Raw genomic sequence first — 20,095 nt, forward strand, 5'->3', positions numbered from 1 at the left:
TTAGGACGCTCTTGCACTAACGTGCTGGCGCAGCACATCCCCAAACTGCGTTTGCATCTAGAAACCTTTACTCAGCAAAACATTTAACTTCAGCATGGGCTGAAGCCATTGGTTTCTGTTTAGAAGCTCTAAGATAGAGCTAAGAAATAAAAATATGCATTTCAGAGGAACAGTCACAAAGAAACTCTTAGATGGTTCAGCATGCTGCCACCATAACCCATTTTTCTATATGCCCCCTGTGAAAGAGGCTCTCCAGCCTCTCCTGCTGTTCCAAAGCAACGCAGCTTTCACTGGTACCCAACTTCAGAGCCATTCAGTTTTCTCTTCGTGTTCAGACATCTGTGAATGCCAAGCTCTTCAATAACTCTAACCACATAACCCACAGGAATGGCTGGCATTTCCACACTTCCATCTCTTAGGTTTTTGCAGAGAAAGAGAAGTGAAAGCCCCAAGGTGGCTGTTTTCTGGAAAATGTCTCTAGCAGCCATCGCTGATACAGCCCAAGTCCCAGCCGTTAAAATGTGGCACCAACAGGTCCATGCAGGTCAGGAACACAAGTCGGCCATACACCCTGCTAGGATGGGTAGAACTAGCACACAGATGGGTGGGCGGTGGGTGACGTGGCAACAGGAGAATTAGCTAGTGATATCCAGAGATTATTTGCATTTCAAAGTGTGTGCACTGCTAACAGGAAAACCAAAGCTGGGGAAACAATGAGGAGGAGAGGGGGGATTAAAATTAAAAAGCCATCTCTTCCCTCCTCACTCAACACCACCCTGCCATATGGCAGGGGAGATGCTACAGGTATTTAAGTCAAGGAAAAAGATTCTCTAAAATGCAAAGGCCAAATTGTGCAATGCATTTTATGTGCCTGCAGGCTAGAGATTAAACCCACAAAGGATTTACTCAGCCCGCGGAAATGGGGAACATGCCAAACAATTACAAAAAAAAAAAGTTGTGAAACAGATCTAGATGGTGATTTATATCAGACATCTTTTAAAACCTGAAATTCCTTATTGTTTTTTAATTAAAAAGCAATTCCTTGCTAAAGGTAAGAGTGAGCTCACTGTGCTGTCCTTTCACCTCAGAAGCAGGAAAAGATTCATATTTGAAGAAGGAAGAAAAGGTAGAAAGCATACACAGAAAACCTTGAAAAGCCACCTAATTGCTTGGATGTCCTCATGACAATGAAGCATGAAGGAGCCACGCACCCAGGACGCAGAAGACCAAAATGAAAGCATAAATAGAGCAGCACACCAGCAGCGTGTTGTAATCTTAGGTCTAATATTTTCAATGGAGTTGCAAAGGAGCAGGAAATCTAAACTGCTTTTAGAATGACAGGTGAGGTGGGTGCCCAACCCCAGCACAAATGCAGAGGCTCCACATCAGACTGTGTGGGCCCCTCTACCAATAAAGGAAATGATCTCTCCATCTGCCCTTCAGCAGCTCAACTGCTTGAGCCCTTCAGCTACAACCAGGGGGGAAGAACAGGGCCTGTGCTTCACATTTACAGAAACAACAGCCAAGAGCTAATGAGTTACAACAAAAAGACCTCTCCAATAAAGATGCATGTTCCCAAAACACAGACTTTGTCAGCCTTTAGACCTGGGAGCTCCAGACAATGCCAACGTGAACTCTGCATGTCAGAGGAAGAGGGTGACCAGAAGCTCACCAAGGGTTATGATGCTCATCTCCGCTCTGGGAGGCAGCAGGGCACAGGGAAGTAAGCAACAGCAATGCATGAAAAAAGACAGTCAAGACAGGATGGCCGTGGCACCCTTCTGTCACTACCTGCAAGAGTTAGTGCCTCCTGGCTGTTGCAAAGAGCTCAGGGCCACGGCACATCACAGCTTGGCATGGATTTCACATCTACCCCAGCACAGTGGCCCACGAGCCTGTAGCTGTCAAGTGGCCGGTCATTTAACACTGGTGTAAATCTGTCCATGGGGTATCTGCTGTCAGACAGTAAAGGGCTTCAGTTTCTCATCCTGCCAACTTTGCCGTAACCACAGGTAAACTGATGCCCAATCATCCACTGGCATAAATAGATGCAAACAACTAGGTCACAGCAACTTCACATTGGATCGGCGATAATCACTATATCCACAGAGTAAGACAGGATGTTGTATATAGATTTCAAAGCAAATACGCATGAGAAAACCCTCAACGCAGGAGCTGTGTGTGCATCCTGAGAATGCCTGCAAGCACTCTCTCCAGTGGTCCCCAACTCACCCCACCTGGCAGGAGGAGACAGGCACCCTGCCCACCATTTTGCAACAGGAGCTGACAGGTGCTCACTGCATGAGAGATGAGACCATGAGATCAGTCACTCCCATTGTAGGGTCCCAAGTTGGATTCACTACCCTTAAGCCAGTACCTGGGGAGGAAGGACAAGATCGTTAAAAAAAAAACCACTGATGTCACTAATCCAAACAGAGCCAACATTTTGCACTAGTCCAGACTGCAAATTGCCAATAAATGAATTTCTCCCCTAAATACAATTTAACTGCCTCCATTTCAAGTATTTAACAGATCTAAAGCATCACTATTAACCGATATGCTTCTGTTACTTGCCCGAGTATGGAAATTAATGTAATTAGAAGGAAAAAAAGTACTAAAAATGAACCTGATCTATATCAAGAAGCCTGTCATTTAGTGACAGTCATTTCCTAGCATCAGGAATAAGAGCTGTGCCAACAGCCTGAGGAGTGGGAACACTGCTTTTACCAGACACACAGCAAAAAGTTATTTGAAACAAAAGAAGGAAGCCTGGCAACACGTTATCTACTCAGGAGAGAGGGGAAGGGCTTGGCTCAGGCTTTTCTTCGGGGTTCAATTGCTGCACGTCATGCCCAAATAAGCAGACTTCAAGAGACTGCTAAAGACAACAGTGAATTTAGCTTTTTGCTTAATAATATGTTTTAAACGGAAAGAAAAAAACATTCCAGCGCCTGCAGCCCTGCCCTCCCCACCTGCCTGTGCAGACATACTGTATTACTCTCTCTTGGCACTGTGGCTGGTAATTCAGTATCACAATGCACACGCCAGCCACCATCAGGCAACACCTGTCTGATTTTTCAGTGAGCCCCTTCTCCAAAAGGTGTGTCAACAAAGGGTCTTAGGGAGAAAACAAAACACTTTTTCACTTCTCAAATGGAAAATTTTCACTAGGAAGGACAAAAGTCTCCTGGAAGTAAAAGCTGTGTGCAACACTAGCTGCTGTGGCTTTTCAGTGAGCATTCAATCCCCCCCCCCCAGAACTCTGATGCGGTAAATTCCCCCAGACACTACTTGGGAAATCTACCTCCAGTATCTGCCTTACCCTCTGATCTAGCCAGGGGATTACAGCCCTTAAATCTTTAAAAGGAGTGGGGTTCAGCCAGCTCTGCAAATGCTGATGAATGTCAACTTGAAGGTGATCCCAGAAGCCAGCTTACAGTGTGACAGCTCTGAGCCCCTTCTGCTCAGATCAACAGGTTTTTCAAACCTTTTGCCAGCTTCTTTCAGGAAGTCACGTTTTAGTTAACTCAGTTAAACACCGGATTCATTTCATTTGACATTTTCAAAGCCATCGTTCAGCTGCAGTTCTCCCTTAAACTAACTCTGAGAAAGGAAAAAAAATAACAGGTTAGAGGAATGGAAAAGCAGCGTTTACTTGTGCTGAAGTATGCACAGATGAGGAGTTATGAAACAAGCAGAAAATCTGTGTAAAACAGGCCAAGGTTTACTCATTTAGAACAAAATGTGGGGAGAAAGGAATTTACCTATCTGAATAAAGAAAGTAATATTTACATGTACACCTTAAATAGTTTGGCTTCGACAAACAGCGATCAAACTTTGAATTCACAGTAGCTGGAGTGAGGGCAGGTATATACAGGTGCAAAGCCACTCGTGCAGGAGCTGATCTTCGTCCACAGCACGCTCAGCTGATTTGTTGCTGCTCTGGGCTGAGGTCTTCCACTTCATCACAGAGCAGAGCGCACAGGTTGCCACTAGCAGACGTGCAAACCATAGACACAATAGATGAGTTCAACAGCCGTCGGCGCCATGCCAGATCCACCACATTTAAGTTCACGCTGGGCCAGCAAGAAGCACCTGTGAGCAAACCCCAGCGGAGGGAAGTCCCACCATGCAACAACTGGGAGGACTGGAGCAGGAGGGGATGCTGACAGCACCAGGAGTGCTCTGAAGACTTTTACCAAATTCCTCTGCCCCAGGCGAAGGAAATAACAAGTCACCCCCTTTTTTTCCCCACCTCGGGGAGGGGCAGCACCTCTCCCACAGGAATCCGCCTGTGCACAGACTTCAGCTTCATCTTCCCCTCGAGCTCCCCTGCCCCTTCCCTGGCCCTGCCGTCGCACGGCCCGCGCACACGAATGGTGCTCACGAGCTATTAAAATCTTTCCTCCAAGCGCTTTTCCTCAGGAGCCGCAGCCAAAGGCCGCCTGTTGCCACCTGTCAGTCGTGGGGATTAATTACCTGCGCCGGGCTGGGAGCGGCACATTCCTCCCCAGCCTCGCCCTGCAAGATGTTGACATCAGGCAGGTGGGCCCCGCGTCCCCCGGCTGGCAGCACAGAGGGGACAAGGGGGGGAAGGGAAAAACGTGACCCATGTGCTCAGCCAGGACAGACAAAAAAAAACCAGAAAAATGGAAAAAGAAGTGGCAAGGAGCGTGTCAGTGCAGCTCTGCGATGCTTCAGGGCGTACAGCGCCAGGCTGGACGCTGACGGCAGCTTGGAAACCGTAGTGAAATAGATAGATATATGTTGACCTGCTTAGGTAAGTGGAAATGGGGAGGGGTGGCAATGGAGGAGGATGGAGAAACATAGCCTCCGGCTTAGGATTCAGCAGGCTGGGGCCCCGCCACCCTCCTGGCACACAGCCCTGCGGGCAGCGGGGAAGCAGAGCTGGGCAAGTGGTAAAGCCTGCCAGGAGGCTGCAACAGATCTTAGGAGTGTGAAAGGAGAGCCTAGAAGACTTAAACGCCACTTCCAGAGGGAAACCAGCTCCTCATGCCCCCTCCATTTCTCCCCCCACTCCATACTACACTTGCATCCAAGTCCCATTAACATCACGCAAATTCCCTTCCCCAGCAACACAGCAGTCCTCAAGGAGAGGGCTGAAGGAGCTGATAAACTCACATACAAAGGTCATGCACCATGAACCATGCTGAAATCCCCCCAAAATACTGAGTTTGGAGCATCAGCTGAATTCTCTTGCCTACAGGAGAAGTCAACCATTCATTCCTGAGAATGCTTCAACATCTCCCCACAGACTGTTACATAAAGTGTTGATTGGGAAGTATTCTCTACATCTTAATATAAGCATCAAAACCAGAATAATGAGTAACACTGATACTTTCCCTTGCTACTTTTCCAACTATGAACCAGTTGTAAATGTTTTCACATTTGAAGGCTTTTGCATGTCATTTCTTGCATTTACAGACTTCTTCCATAAGTGAAGACATTTCAAGGTTTGGCTTGAAAACTTTTTTTTTTTACATTGAACTTTTTTTCTCATGTACAAAAATAAGAATGGACTGAAAAGTACTTTGCCTTAAGAAGAAAAGACTTGATGGAAAACTAGAGGCAAACTGGAAACATACATACTTTTTCATGCAAAGCAAGGGCTGTAAAGGAAGTATCTGCAGTTGGATTTCATTCATTCTCTTCTTTGCCTTTTTTTTTAAATTTTTATTATCTTCTTGAAATTAATTCCGTTAAGAACTCAAGTCACCACATGACTGCAGGGAGAAGTCCTCTGATGTACCCCAGCTCACACTCTGCTTGTGTATTGTACCCAGTTTCTCTGCCTGTTTCTAAACTGAAACTTCAGTAGTACCAAGCAAGTTTCAGATGCTAATAATGTCTAGTATTTGCATTTCTGATAGGCTGCTTGGCACAGGAAGTTTCACAAATGAGGTAAAATTATGAAATGACTAAATTAGTAGCGAGCATGCTGAAAAAAAAAAAACCCAAAAAAACAACAGTGCAAGCCAATGCTGAACATCCTTCCCTACATCCAGTAAGTGCTCAAGGACTGTGGGATTCCACGTTACAAAATGCACAGGTATTTTCACACTGAACGAAGTAGCTTCTGCAGGGGCAACTTATTTCATATTGCCTAAAATCTGAGGTACGTTTCCAGATAACTGCTTGTAAATGCAAGTTTATGTAAAGGAAACACACCCAAACTATCCCAACTGTAGTACAGTTCCCCATGATGCAATGGAACAGGACAAAGCAACCATGCTTTGCAAACTTAACTGGCTTTGAATGCTGTACCAACTCCCATAGGATCACAACGTGACTTAGCACATCCCTGTGATGCTGTTTTCTTAGACTCTACCAATTAACTGACATTAACACTGCCAATTTACAAGCCATCAATAAAACATCAAGTCTATTGTAGTTCCTTCCTTGAAGAAAGTTTCTTCAGGATCATTTTTGCAAATAAGGCCTCTAATGGAGGTCTCAAGTGCACTGTCTTGGCTTTTCCTTCTCCTCTGCCCTCCCCAACTGCAAGAAGTGGGACTGGACACAGGCTCTTTTTATGGTACTTAACTCAGCCTCTTAAGCTGACATCTAAGTAGCTCCTGGTGACTTCTGAATTGCAAATACAGACTACCAGACAAAACTACTGCACTAAGAAACAGTCACTGTAGAAAGCCCTCTCATGCTAAACCTAAATTCACCTGAAGATCAACAAATGCCAACATCTAGCAGAGTGACACAGAAAAAATAACAACTAACCACCAAACCCTGGCTCTGTTAACATGAATAAGCTGTAAGAGGCCCATACAAGCAGAGCAAATCTTAGAGCCCTCTACAGAGTAGACTTATGCTTTGGGCTCTCAGCATAAGGATCTCAGCATGGGATATAGCCACAGGTTTAAACAGCTCCACACAAGCTGAAGATCAAGGGGATGATGCCGAGTACAAGGAAAATCTGAAATTAACTTCAAGATGCTTCTTAGTTCCCTCATCTACAAATAAGGGGATTTCATGGGTATCTCAGAGGAAGGTAAACAAATCATTATTACAGCATCTGTTACAGCAAAGAAAAACCAAGCTGGATGAGACAATGAGTGAAAAAAGTACCCAAGTTGTTCTGGCAACACAGTCATTTCCATCAGCAACATTTCAAGCCATCATTCTTGCCGAGTCAGACACAGAGGTAACAGGCACCATGCCAGACTCTATACCAACCATTCAGCACCCTAGAAAGAAGGACACTTTGCTAGAATGGTGACAGAGTTCCAGCCAAATTCTGGCTCATATCAAAGGGCTGACCTGCTCGCAAAATGCTACAGGGTAAGCACGTTGCACAGGACAGAACTCACATGTCAATCACAGACCCATTATTTCAGCTGGGTCAGCGGCAGACTCAGGAATGATTTGCAGAGCTGCAATCCTGTCATCTTTACACACTTCCCTTCTGATGAGCAGCTACAAGAGAGAAAATTCAGATGAGTCAAAGCTAAAGGCAGGTTTAGTGTCTTCTAACCTCTCATACTCCAGATATATTTTCTCTCCTATAACTTTTTGCTTGACTTGGGCTCTAGTGTTCTGCTTTGAGGTCAAGAAACACCTGAAGAAGTTCACATAAGTATGATTTGTGTTTTCCATGCCTCCCTCAAGTGCTACTTACAACACAATTGCACTTCTCTTATCTATAAAGTTTTCTTCACGTCTGTGACAGAATCTTCCTTTCTCCTTCTCCGATAATCCACATGGAGGATCAGGTATTCATCTGACAACATCCCCATGACACATGGGTTACATTACCTACAGTAGAACCCACAGGAACCCTTCAGGACTAAGCACAGAGCAAGATACCCTCTGACTCTAAAACAGTGAGCAGTTGGAGCAAGTCAGTGACCACACAGATGGTTTACTGACTGGGGTGGACATACCTACCTCAATGCTGTGCTATGACCACCTGCAGAATTGCTCCCTCACTGGTCCTTGAGCAGAGAACTGGCTGCTGCAACCCACAAAGCAGGGCTGGTAACTACCCAGGATGCAGAGGGGCTTAGCTGAGAACTGTGATGCTCAGATGGAAAAAGGAGCTACCACTGAAGTCTATGAGCTTTTTTGTATTTGTGCTCTTAAGAAAGACTGAACAGCTCAGATGTAAAAGTTGATCCCTCTTTTCGTCCCCTCTTTACTATACCTTCTCTCTCCATTTATTCCACCTGGAGGAAAGTACAGATGTCCCTCCACTTCATCCTTCTAATAAACCAAGGTATTAATCACACCTATGGGAGGCGATCGAGGAAAGACAGAAAGTATTAAACTGACAGAATCTCAAAGCAACAATGCCAGTGAAATGCATCATTAAGGTGAGTAATTTTCCTGTTTACTTCATAGGCTCCCCCTAGCTCCCCTCCCCACTTCTTTTTTCCTCCCTGCCTAAGATGTGGGCAGGACTCATCAAGGCAAAGCTTGGAAGCATGCAGCAGCGTCCCCAGTTTCTACATAAACGCTGCAGGCCAAAGAGCAAAGGCAAGTTCCAACTGAGCCCTTGACAATAATCAAGCTCTGCGGCGCCTCTGGTCTTGTCTTGTGCATACCTTGCAAGTAGCATCATGTCTTCCTGCTGAGATTTCACTGGCAGTACACACAAGCACCTTGTTCCTTGGCTTCTATTTCAGAAAAAGAAAGTCCTGAACACACACACACACGCCCCTGCCTTTCTGCTTTGTGAGAGACCATTTGCCTCTAAATCCTCAGCATCCTTTCAGAATAGATTTCTGAATTTACAGAAGATCTCTTCTGTTCTCTTGCAGAAAGATTAGAGCGAGTCCCTTGCCAAAAGGGCACTGAGATTTCTTTACTTACGTCCAGGAAACTTTTCTGAGTCAGATCTTATTACTTTTGAAACAACATACAGGTACCAACAAGTCTCTTCCATGATAACAGCCAGGGCCTGTCCCATTTCCTGATCACATTACGCTCAATTTCCAGAATTACATCTATGCAAATATTGTTCTCCTGCTTGCAGAGCATTTCATTGATAATTAAAGCAAAGAGCTAGCAAAGCTTTTCTGGCCAGGACAGACAAGATGGTGAGCGATGCAACAAACCAGCACACAGAAAACAAGCAGGCCTAAGTTTTCTTTCTTTGTGTGAAGACTGTTCAAGAAGATCCTCTTCTTTTCCTAAAGGACAAGAAATCCAAATGGAACCAAATCATTTCTACAAGCATCCTTCTGTTTTCAGGATTTGCCAACCTTATGAGGCCATATTCTGGGTCTGAGTTGCAGAAAAAAAAAAACCATGAGGATTAAAAAAGAAAAAAAAATCTAACATAGCAAGTTAGATTTATGCAGTAACTGTCTCAAATTTAAGTTAGATCAATAAAACACTACAACAGCTCCACCACACTCAGGATGAACAGTGACTAAGTCACAGCTTTATGTCTTATTCATTCAGTTAAGTTTTGGGGATGAACAGCAAAAAAAAATAAATTACAAGAATACAGTCACTAACTATTAACCATCGTTTTCAAGATCCTAGGAACTGCATTTTATCCAGATCATCCTCTCTCCCATGCCTCTCCTTCCATCCTCAATGACCCAGCTAAGCATAGTCCTCAAGTCAACTGATGTGGTTTCTCCCGAGCCTGCTTTCAAAGTCAAGGCATGATTCAGCAAGGTGTTTAAGCAGATGCCTACCTTTAAGGATGGGAGCAGTCTTGCTGACTCCAACAGAACCCTACAGATTTCACAGGGAACATTCACGTGCTAGAGGTTATGCACTCTCTCAAGAATCTTACTAACAGAGACCTGGATTTTCCTGCGTACCACGGGAAATGCTTTGTCAAGACCACATTGAGGAACACTGCGTTACTGCTGCAGCTGTGAGGCCACCAAAACATCCCCAGCTCCAGAACACTGTGCCTCAGCCTCAGGCAGCTGGTGAGGTCAGTGCTGTGGCATCTTCTCTGCTAGGAAGATCAACAAGCCCATCCCATGCTTGGGGTATTCCTCCAGCTTTCTCTTGCCAGTAACCCCAAAGCTATGCAACTGCAGCAGCTAAGAGAAGATGGCCACTCTGCAGAGCAACATGCACAGAGAAAAAAAGGCTTCCAGTGCTATCAGCTGCCTGTCCTGGATCTCTTCTAAAAATCAAAACCTTCTGTTTCACATCTCCTACCCCAAAAGAGGGGGAAAAAAAAAAAAATCACATCCCACTTCACACACAAACCAAAGGAAGACTTGCAGTAACAGTTCACACAGGAAAGCTTGGACACAGCACAGACTAAATATATACTCATTGATTCTTTGGTTTCTTTATAATTTCAGCAAGAATGCACAACTGCATAAAGCTGCATGGATCTGGATGCACTGTAACGGCAAACCTATTGATAAACTCAGCAGGAATAATCTTCTAAACACTCCATGTTCATTTCATATCTATAAATTACTGGAAACAGGTTACAGCAATTAATACCTGAGCAATTGATCTCAATTAAAAACTGAAAGATTATCATGCCAGCCACACAACCTAACTGGAAACATAACAGGAGTAAAGTGCTGATTTAGATGCAAATCCTCATGACTAAGTCTTGAAGGTGTCTTTTCAAAAAAAAAAAAAAAAAAAACACCAACAAAAAACAGACATCTTTGTCCCCACTAACCCTGCACTGCTCCATTAAAAAGCAGCAAGTTCTGAAGACCCCAAGCTACAGATATTTTGTGAGAAGACCTCTCATTTAAGGAGACACTGGTTTCCCAAAGAAAAAGCATCCCTGTTACTAGATTACAATGAGAACAAGAATAGTTCCCTGGGAACCATCATTTTAAAGTCAGATTTCCCAACCAACCGCACCCAATTAGTAAGCGATGCCATATATTTTAAAATTATTATTTTTTTTAACAGCAGCAGATTTTTCCCTAGTGGAAATTTTGGGATCTCCTCTATCTCCCCCACTCTTGATGTCCAATAAACCTAGCAACTTCACAGTCTTAAATGGGCTGAAGGCAACTAGAGACAAACTCCTTCCCTCTTTAAAAAGAAATAGAAGAAAATGAAGCAAAACAAGACAGAGTTTCAACATCAGAACAAGTTATTGGCTCACACTGTCTGGCACTCCTGTTTTCCTTATGCATCATGTATGAGCTGTAAGAGAAAGGTGCAAAGCTTTATGGACGGAACACACTGTTGTTCTGCACAGTGCTTTACAGATGAAGTAAAACCCTTGCAACCCTGTATACCTCTGAAATAGGTATACAGTCAATCTCTTGACCTGGCCACACTGCAAATTCTATAAAGTACAAGGCCGACAACAGCTAACATTCCAGAATTTTACCATCCACTGTCACACAGAAGACACCATTAAACTACCAGAGTAACCCAGAAGACACTTTCCATCCAAAAACTGAAGAATCCATGGAGAAACAAGTATTTAGATCTACAGTTGCAGACAAAGCACCAAAGATGCAAGAAAGAACTCAAAATAGAACCACAGATGGCAAAACACAGCACATGGATGCAACTATGCTACTGATGCTGTTATGCCCATCGTAGCATCACTATTTCAGATAGTGTACAAAACTTGGCTGCTCAAGGCACTGAGTGAGATACAAAATTAGGATGCAACAGATAAAACTAATCCAGAAGGAAATACTTGGGAAGGAGCAGGCTGACGAGGAAGGAGAAGCTCCAGTGACAGCACAACAGCTACCTGACCCCAGAGGACAGCAAATGATAGAAGCCCAGATAGACCTGCAACTGTTGCTACAGACTCCTTATTTAAATGCAATTTGTTTAATCTCAAATCGGATTCAACCATCAAAGGCTCTCTTCTGCAGCACACTGACAGTTCACTTGAAATCTCTGCACCTTTAATCCTTTAATTAGCTAACAAAAATGCTATCTCAACTCTTTCACCAACTTAAGCTAATTTTCTGCATAGAGCTTCCAACTCCTACAGGTAACAGGTTTTAGCTGCTCACGTAGCCAAGGGGAAAAACTAAGCAAGCCCCCACTCCATTCTCACACAGGCTGACGTATGTTCTGTATGCTACATCTCTAAAGAACACATTTCTTGAAGACTCCTTTGCAAAAGAAGGTGGATCTATTTTCACATTGCTCTAATGGGCTGGGAGGTATAATTAGATTGTGCAATTCAGTGAGAGTGAGCAGAGATTTTTCAGTACAGAGATGGCTGGAGGAACCTGAGGAATGGGCATTGCTTACACAGGAACAGGATGAAAACAGAGTTAAGACAACATACGTGCAAGACAGCATCATTCCTGCTGTGTACTTTAGCCACTTGCCTTGATGATTTTGGGATAAGATGTCCAAAGGAAGCAAAGCAATTCCTGAATAGCCAACTGTTCTGGAGGCTGTCTCCAAAAGAAGACTTCTTTGGAGATGAGCTCTGCTATTGCTATTGCTTAAGTCTGCCAGGGTAACACAACTCCAGCAGCAGAAAATGAAGAGTGCATGAATCATCAGCACATCAAGAAAGAGATTCACTCAGGCAGCTTATATTATACATCATACAGATCCTTCAGTTCAGCAATAGCTAACAGCTCTGCCCATTCTGAAGGGCAAGAGGGCCACCTAAAGTCTTCTTATTGAAAGCCTTGAATGACATGGGGAATGAGGTACAGCATGCACCTGAACACAGCCCTGGGGCCTCCTGAGGTCACGATGCTCCCTGCAGGGCAAGGCAAAAACCAACCAGCACTTGCTTGAGGCTTGCAAAGAAGGCACACCCATAGCGCAGCTGCAGGGACTGCTGGCTCAACACAAGCTAATCCAGCACATGACATGTTGGAGAAAGGGCATCACACACTGCAAAGCTGTCACTGCACAGCCCCCACACTGGCATGCTCAAACTGCAGCATGCCAATGCTATCATACTGCCTGTTGCTGCAGCACTACACAGACATTTCTTTTCCTAGACACAGCCTTGCCCATCCACGCAGCACAGATGAAGCCGAAGGCTTGCTCCAGCATAGGTGTCCACCTGCTGATTGTAGCCAAGCCACAGGAGGCTTTGCTGGTAGCCAGCCAAGGAATACAGGGGAAGAACACCAGGGAACTTGACCAACGCATGGAAACACAGAGGTAAGCATATCTGTGCTCTCATGAGCGCAGCAGAAAAGCCCTGCCTACATCAAAGGCAGAGGACAGGCCATTCTACATCTTGCAGTTCCCTAATTTGCTTGTGCTCTGGGTCCTTGAAGAGCATTAAGCAAGCCCTGGTCTTGTGCTAACCAAGTACTCACAGCAGGATTTAGCATGAGGCAAGGGAGAACAAAAATGAAAATACTGCCCAGCTAGTACTACAAACCATACCATACATAATAGAGCATTTATCCTTTAGCAGCTTTTTAGAAGCACTGCATTCACATTCTGCACCTTATTCAGTCCAAATGAGTCAACCCAGATCCCTAGCTGGAAAGCTAGCCTGCATGACCAGAAGAAAGATCTGAGCAAGCTGCTGCACCCTGCTGACAGCAGATCCCATGGTCATACACAGTCTACACATCCAAAACTCACATTATTTATATGCCTCAGCTAGACTATGGCTGTGTGCGCATCTCAGTGGCACGACAAGGAAAGAAGTAATGCAGAGCTCACTGCTAAGCAGAACAGGATAACCTCTCCTACCTGCTTCACCATTTCTTCTGCTCCCAAGTCATATAAACATTCTGCACAGCCACAGGCCTTAAAATGAGGCATTTCGAGTGCACAATTAAAGAAAGGCAAACACTCTGCTCAGAGCGGCTGCTAACAGCTCATTCTACATTCAATTCTTACAGAACACAGAGGACAGGAATAGCTGGCAAAGACCATCTGACCGGGAAGCTGCGTTCTGCTGTCAGGGAAGCCTGCTTGGTAACTGGATCTCCACGCTCTTTGATCAACGTATTACCAAACAGCCTTCTGCTGAGAGCCCTTGCAGTGAGTGCACAGAAGCTGTCAACAGTTACCAGATTTGCTTCAGGCCAGAAATCAAGCTCATTTTGCAGTACCAAGATGAGCAGGATTCTTTATTCTTTATTTTATTTATTAAAAAAAAAGTTTTACAGTGCTCTGAAAGCAGCTAATCAAATTATTAAAGTGCTTAAAAGTTTAATGAAGAAATCAAAGCGATTAAGCAAACATTCAGCTTGATGTCTCTTTCCCTTCTTACCCACCCTTCCTCAATGCATTCAAAACCTCTTTTTGCTGTGCTATAACATGTTTGAACAGGTACTGAGATACAAACAAGTCTTGGCCCCATCTCATACAGAATGGATTGGTTGCAGATGTTCTCCTGCAAGCTACATCTTGCCTTCTGCAAGAGCATTCATCTCCAAAACACATCATTTCACCTACTTCGCCCGAAGCCAAAACTCAAAGGTTATTTAATTTTATTTTTTTTATTAACTCTAACATACCTACAGCTGTGCAAGCAAAACCACAGCTAGTTTTTCAAGGCATAAAGAGACGAGTGACTGAGTTTAGATAAATGTGACTAAGTCAGGGCAGACATCTTTCTGTTCACCTATGCAGCAGCCAACAGCAGTGTCAGGGATGCAATAAAACAAAAACCTGCTATATTTCAGAGAAGCCTGACATATTTCACTATCTTCCTAGGACAAGTCAGACATGAGCTCACGCAGTGGCAGGTGAGTCAGTGACGAGTCAGACAAGAGCTCCTTAATTAAGCTTCAGGGGTGGATGATCCCTCGAAGGTGTAATCAGATTGGTATGGCTAGTGGGAAAAATAAAACAGCAAAAAGTGAACTGCTACACCCTTGGTGATCCATGCCAGGCTGGCCAGAGAGCCCCACTCCCCAGAAGCCTGCATGCTGAACCCTACTTCCCCCCTAGGCACTGGGAAGTGCTGGCTTCCCCATAGCAAGCAGGTCATGCTGGAGTCACATCACAGACATGGTGTGATTCAGGGGTGCAGGGTAAGTTGCACCACAGCAGTTTGGGCTTCAGAGCCAAGTGGGCAACTGGTAGCAACTCCAACCTGTGGGGTAGAGAGAGAAGCAATCACAAGTTAGTCATTCCCAGTCACTAAGCAGCAGTAATCTTGGCGATGTGCTTCATCGACACTTAAAATACTCCCAAGCAACCCCACTCAAGAAGACAATCCTGTAAGTTCTACATTTAGGAAGCATCTCTAAAACACGTTTCAAAACACATGTAAGAATAGCAGTGTATTAAAAACAAAACAGCCCCATTAAGCAGATTGAGATCAGTGGTGTGACTAACAGCATCGGAGCGTTTTGTACTCACAACGTTAGACATGCAGCATGGAAAATGATTTTCTTCCAGCACGTGTCCCTGCAAATGCAGCCTAGGACCAGCTCATCCACGGAGCTGCTCCTCCTAACAGTGCTGCCATGCACATCAGCAGCACCAGTTCATCTGAGCATTGCCCAGAAACAGAACCCCACCCCTGTAGTCCCTTCAGAGGGGCACAACAAAGGAAAACAGCAAAAGTGACTGATGGGAGAAGTCAGAGTATTAAGAGGATAACAAATAAAGATTAAATTTTTAATTAAAATTATTAATTATTTATAGGAAAGGTATTTTAAAGTAGTCAGCCCGTGTACTCTATTTAGAGAACCTTTAATCTTTACAGACCTAATTATTGCTCTTCTAAAGCTTTTCCTAGGGGCTGCCACTTTTTTTTTTTGTGAGCGTCAGCACTGTAAGTGGCTTTAGTAAGAGAGATGTAGAATTGCAGTGATTTTTGTTGGAGTCTCCTTTGCTCACCAAGGACTGGTCAAGAAAATGACTAAGAATGAATAACACGAGCAGCGTGCAGCAGAAGGGACAGGAAAAAACTCATCAAAAAACCAGTCACCATCTCACTGATTAATGAACAGATGTCATTTAGTGCTCAGCCACCTGACAAAAGATCTCATGGGAACACTTTCTCTGCCACCCATGGGGATGCTGGTGCTCAAAACACAACCAGAATGGGCATGCTGCTGGACATCAAGCCCAAGAGGCCTTGCTCCTATCCCTTTGCCTCAAGAGAGGCTGGGGGAGCACATTTGATGGCAAATGTGTGCTCAGCTCCATTCCCTTCCCAAGGAGACCAAGAGCAGGGCAGCTCCCTGGCAGAAGCTCCCAGCTGCAGCTCCCACGGGTGAGCTGATGAGCCCTGACAGCAGTAGGGTGTGTTCAGCCCAGCTCAGCATTACAGCTAACACAGCACAGCTCACACATGGTCACACTCCAGATACATGAACAGGAAGAGGCTTTCCTTTGTGCCACAGCCTCCACATGGCCTCTGCATCAGCACACCTCATACCTGATGGACCTCATGCTGGTAAACAGCGAGCTCTCGAGGGGAATCAATTAACCCAGCCAAGACTTGGGTAGTTCTTGAGCTTTAGCCTGAAGATATACTTAGGTTTGCAATACAAATCTTTTTACAAGTAAGCTTTCAGGCCTCTTGTTTTGATTAAGTCTAGTGAAATAGGCTGCACAGCAAGCAGCAGCTCCCAGCCATTCCCCCAAGTGTTTCACACTGGGGATCTAAGTGCTTTACAACAGAGTAACATGGTGACACAGTCCTGACTTTGAGGGTGGGCATGTAAAAACACAGGGAAAGAAATGGAGGCAGAGGGAATGCCTTGCACAACATTAGCCAGATTAAATCTAAATCACAGCAGAAGCAGCACAGAGGCTGGGCTCAGGGTCAAATCCATAGCTCATCTGTACTGCTCTCTACCTGAGCAGCTTGGAGTGATGCAGCTTCTCTCCCCAGGAGGGAAGCACAGTGAGCCTCAGGCTCCAGAAGGATCCATGCAGGGATCCTGCCCTCTGCTCTTCTAGAGGAGGGAGATTCCCTCTCCTCCAGGCTTGCAGGGCAGCATGATCATTACTGCTAAAGCAGAAAAAGCCAGAAAATAGACCCCATTTTCTTTATTCCAGCAACCGATGCTGGTGCGTATCAGCAGAACATGAAGCACTCATCCTCCTCAGATGAGCAAGTACCTTGCTCTCTTTTAAGGAGCAAATAACTGCCATAGAATACATCCGATAAGATGATGGAGAAGTAGCAGCTTCCTTCTGTGAATGCATCAAGTTTTGCTCCAGTGTTTTAGTGTTATCTGTAACAACTGGAAATGCAAATTTTGTATAACACAAAGATGCAATTTCTCCACCCTGGTCTATTTGTCAGATGATCTAAGCTCTTACTTGAGTAGCTATTCTACTCTGTTTACCATAACAAATCTGACACACCTGCACATGAACAGATTTCCATTGCATAATAAAGTTCATGCTCTTTCTATACAGAAGTCATCCCTACTCAGGACACTTAAAAACAACACAAAGTAGGACGTTTCTTCATAGCATGTAGTCTGCCAAGCACTGAAGCTAAATCCTCAGTATACAGAGCACCACCAATGCAACACAAAAACCATCACGCTTGCCTCAGCACACCACCAACTGTTGCTTGTTCTGTATCAAGTTGTCAGGGATATTAGATCTATCTAACTGCAGTACTTCAGCTGATCTGAGGAAAGGAATGATCGCCTCCAAGGCTGGTCTTTGTCTGCAAGGCAAGCAATACCTCTTATATCAGAAAACCCTTACCAAAAGTAACTTAATGTCACTCACTGTTTTTGCCCAACATTTTTTTTAGGGGTAGTTTAACTGAAATATCTTCTACGCCGTGTTCATTTAAGGCAACTTTTTCAGAAATTCTCCATGCTCCAGAGCATACTGCTTCCCTGCAGGCTATGACCTGCAGGAAGGGAAAGAGGCAGCTCTTGGGATGCCACATCTGAGCCATGCAGAATGCTTTGCAGTCTGCATGCTTCGTGCTTATAAAATCCCAGAGAGCTCAGCAGCTTTTAGGAGCTAGCCTAGAGGCAGTCCCTGTGCTAAACAGTACAAACAACCCTGAAGCATCCAGAAACACCGTTCCAAGAACACCACCCCAATAATCCAATGACACAAAAAAATCCCACACCACTCCAAAAGGAGTGCTAGTTTGGAAGCACTGGCACTTCTGGCACCTTGGTTTCCCTCCTTTAAAATGGCAACTACACACTTGATTTTCCTACCAAGAAAAGGTGTTTGCTGATTAGGGAAGTAATGTTTGTGCAGCACTTTGAAGATTTAAAGTACTACATTAATCCTACATGCTGTTCTTAGCAGAAGCCAATTTTTAACTAAGCACACGAAAAAAAGTGATTTAAATAGTGACCCTCCCCTACTTCAAGATGTTGCTCATCTCCCAACGTCAACTATTCTTATCTCTAAATGTTTTTTTAACCCTTCCTTCTCATACTTCTCAGAAACCGCAAGTCTCATTCAGCTTTTATTTGAAAAATGGCTTCTTTCCAGGCTGTGGCTGTTTCTTGTAAAGTTAATTCCCCTGGTAATGCTGCTGGAGGCACATCGGTATGTTTGGTGTGTGTGTGTATACATATTTTCCCCCTTTTCTCATGGTGTTGTTCTCATATACGTGTAGTAAAAGATACCTAATCCAGGATTATGATCCTCTTTATTCCTTTCTCATGAAAGTAGGTGGGGCTTTTTTTGTGCAAGCTACATTGATGAAAATTATGTTTAATTAACGCTTTTCCTCTCCACGCAGACGGAAAAAGTTCTCATTAAGAACCCAACGAGTTTCTTGCACTTAATTCTCTTCCTCTGCATTTTCTCTTCAGAAATGACTGAAGCCCAAGACAGTTTTGCCAACTTTCTGAGAAAAAAGAGGAAAATAATAATTAAAAAAATCTGATGCCAGTACAGCTAGGAATCATTTGAGCAAAGCAGCAGAGCAGGGGCACCAAGAGAAGCCCACAATTACTTCTTCCATCCCACTGTGTCTGTTCCTAACACCTCAGCGTTATGCAATTGCAGATCCTGGGGGATCTGCAGCGAGCTCTGTTTGGTGTCTTGTTTTATCAGGAGAGTGAAAGCACAAACACACCAAGCAGGAAACTAAATCCTAGCTGAAAAAGGACATTTACACTACCAATTTTGATGCCTTGATGTCCAAATATCTACAGAGGTGACACTCCTGTACTCCCAGCAGCTGCACAGGGATGCGAAGAGCCCCATTCAAGCTCCTGAAGTCAGCAGACTCAAGCCCTCAAGCACCATAATGAGGGCAGTTTGACATCAGGAGAGATGCTTGGCTAATGAAGAACATCTACCAGAACTTAGCACTGGAACAGCTGCAGCTCAGAGAGGTAAACTACAAATTTACAAAATGATGAAGGGTGCAAAAAGAGAGAGAGGCAAAGAAAAGCAGAGACAGCTCACAACAAGATATTTTCTAGAAATTATTACAAGGAGCTGTGGAGTTGCTCATAAGGAGTCAAAGATAACTGGTAATAAAAAGCAGAATATACATGACAATGAGCTTAGAGGGGAAAAAAAGCACAATTACATTTTAATAGGAACCTAACTCGGATCTCCTTTTACTCAAACAAAAAAGAAAAAAACAACAACAAAAAAGCAGAAGGGAATCCAGCAGGCCCCTCCTGGGCTGGTTCTCACAGAGGAACTGGTTCTTCCCAGCTCTGCTCGCTTGAATCACGTCCCTGCCGTGAGAACGGCACCTCCTGCACAGACAGCAAGCTGCTGTCCTCCTTCCAGGCAGATGACCCAGGACAAGTTTCACATGCATCAACAGCCGTAACACCAGGCCCTGTGGTACCACACAGAGGGAAACACTTTAAGTCATTCAAACAGGAAGGCACAATCATGACCTCTCCATCCATGAGAGCTGTCACAGCAACCAAAGCCCATCCCTCTCCCGGCCTGCTCCGAGTAGACAAGGGACACACGCACTAGGAGCTGCATCTTCACACAGGTAAAGCTGCAAAGAGTCAGTTCCCACCACTTCTCACCCAGACAAGTGCCCAAATAAGGCAATGCTCCTGCTTTGCTGAGATCCATGCAGAGCCAAGCCCTGAGCTCACACCATTGCGTCAGCTCTCCCAGTTTGTGCATCAGCAATCAGTTGGGCTGAAGAGAAAACCTACATTTGAAGCCATGACAGGATTAGCAAAGTGTCCAGAATGGGACCAACTTCAGTGCTTGGAGACATCTGCAGACTTTCTATGCTTACATTTACAGGGACCCTTCCCTTAGCTCT

The 20,095-nt window shown here is 44.6% G+C and overlaps 1 protein-coding gene across 4 annotated transcripts in view; it reads right to left on the reverse strand.

Moving 5' to 3' along the window:
- TP63 (tumor protein p63) overlaps positions 1–20,095 on the reverse strand; it is a 93,230-nt gene that overhangs the window by 20,447 nt on the left and 52,688 nt on the right. The gene's annotated exons all lie outside the window — the stretch shown is intronic.

Source organism: Cyrtonyx montezumae, unplaced genomic scaffold (assembly GCF_038088225.1).
Source record: "Cyrtonyx montezumae isolate F1298 unplaced genomic scaffold, pur_monq_1.0 scaffold_5, whole genome shotgun sequence".
NCBI classification, from domain to species: domain Eukaryota; kingdom Metazoa; phylum Chordata; class Aves; order Galliformes; family Odontophoridae; genus Cyrtonyx; species Cyrtonyx montezumae.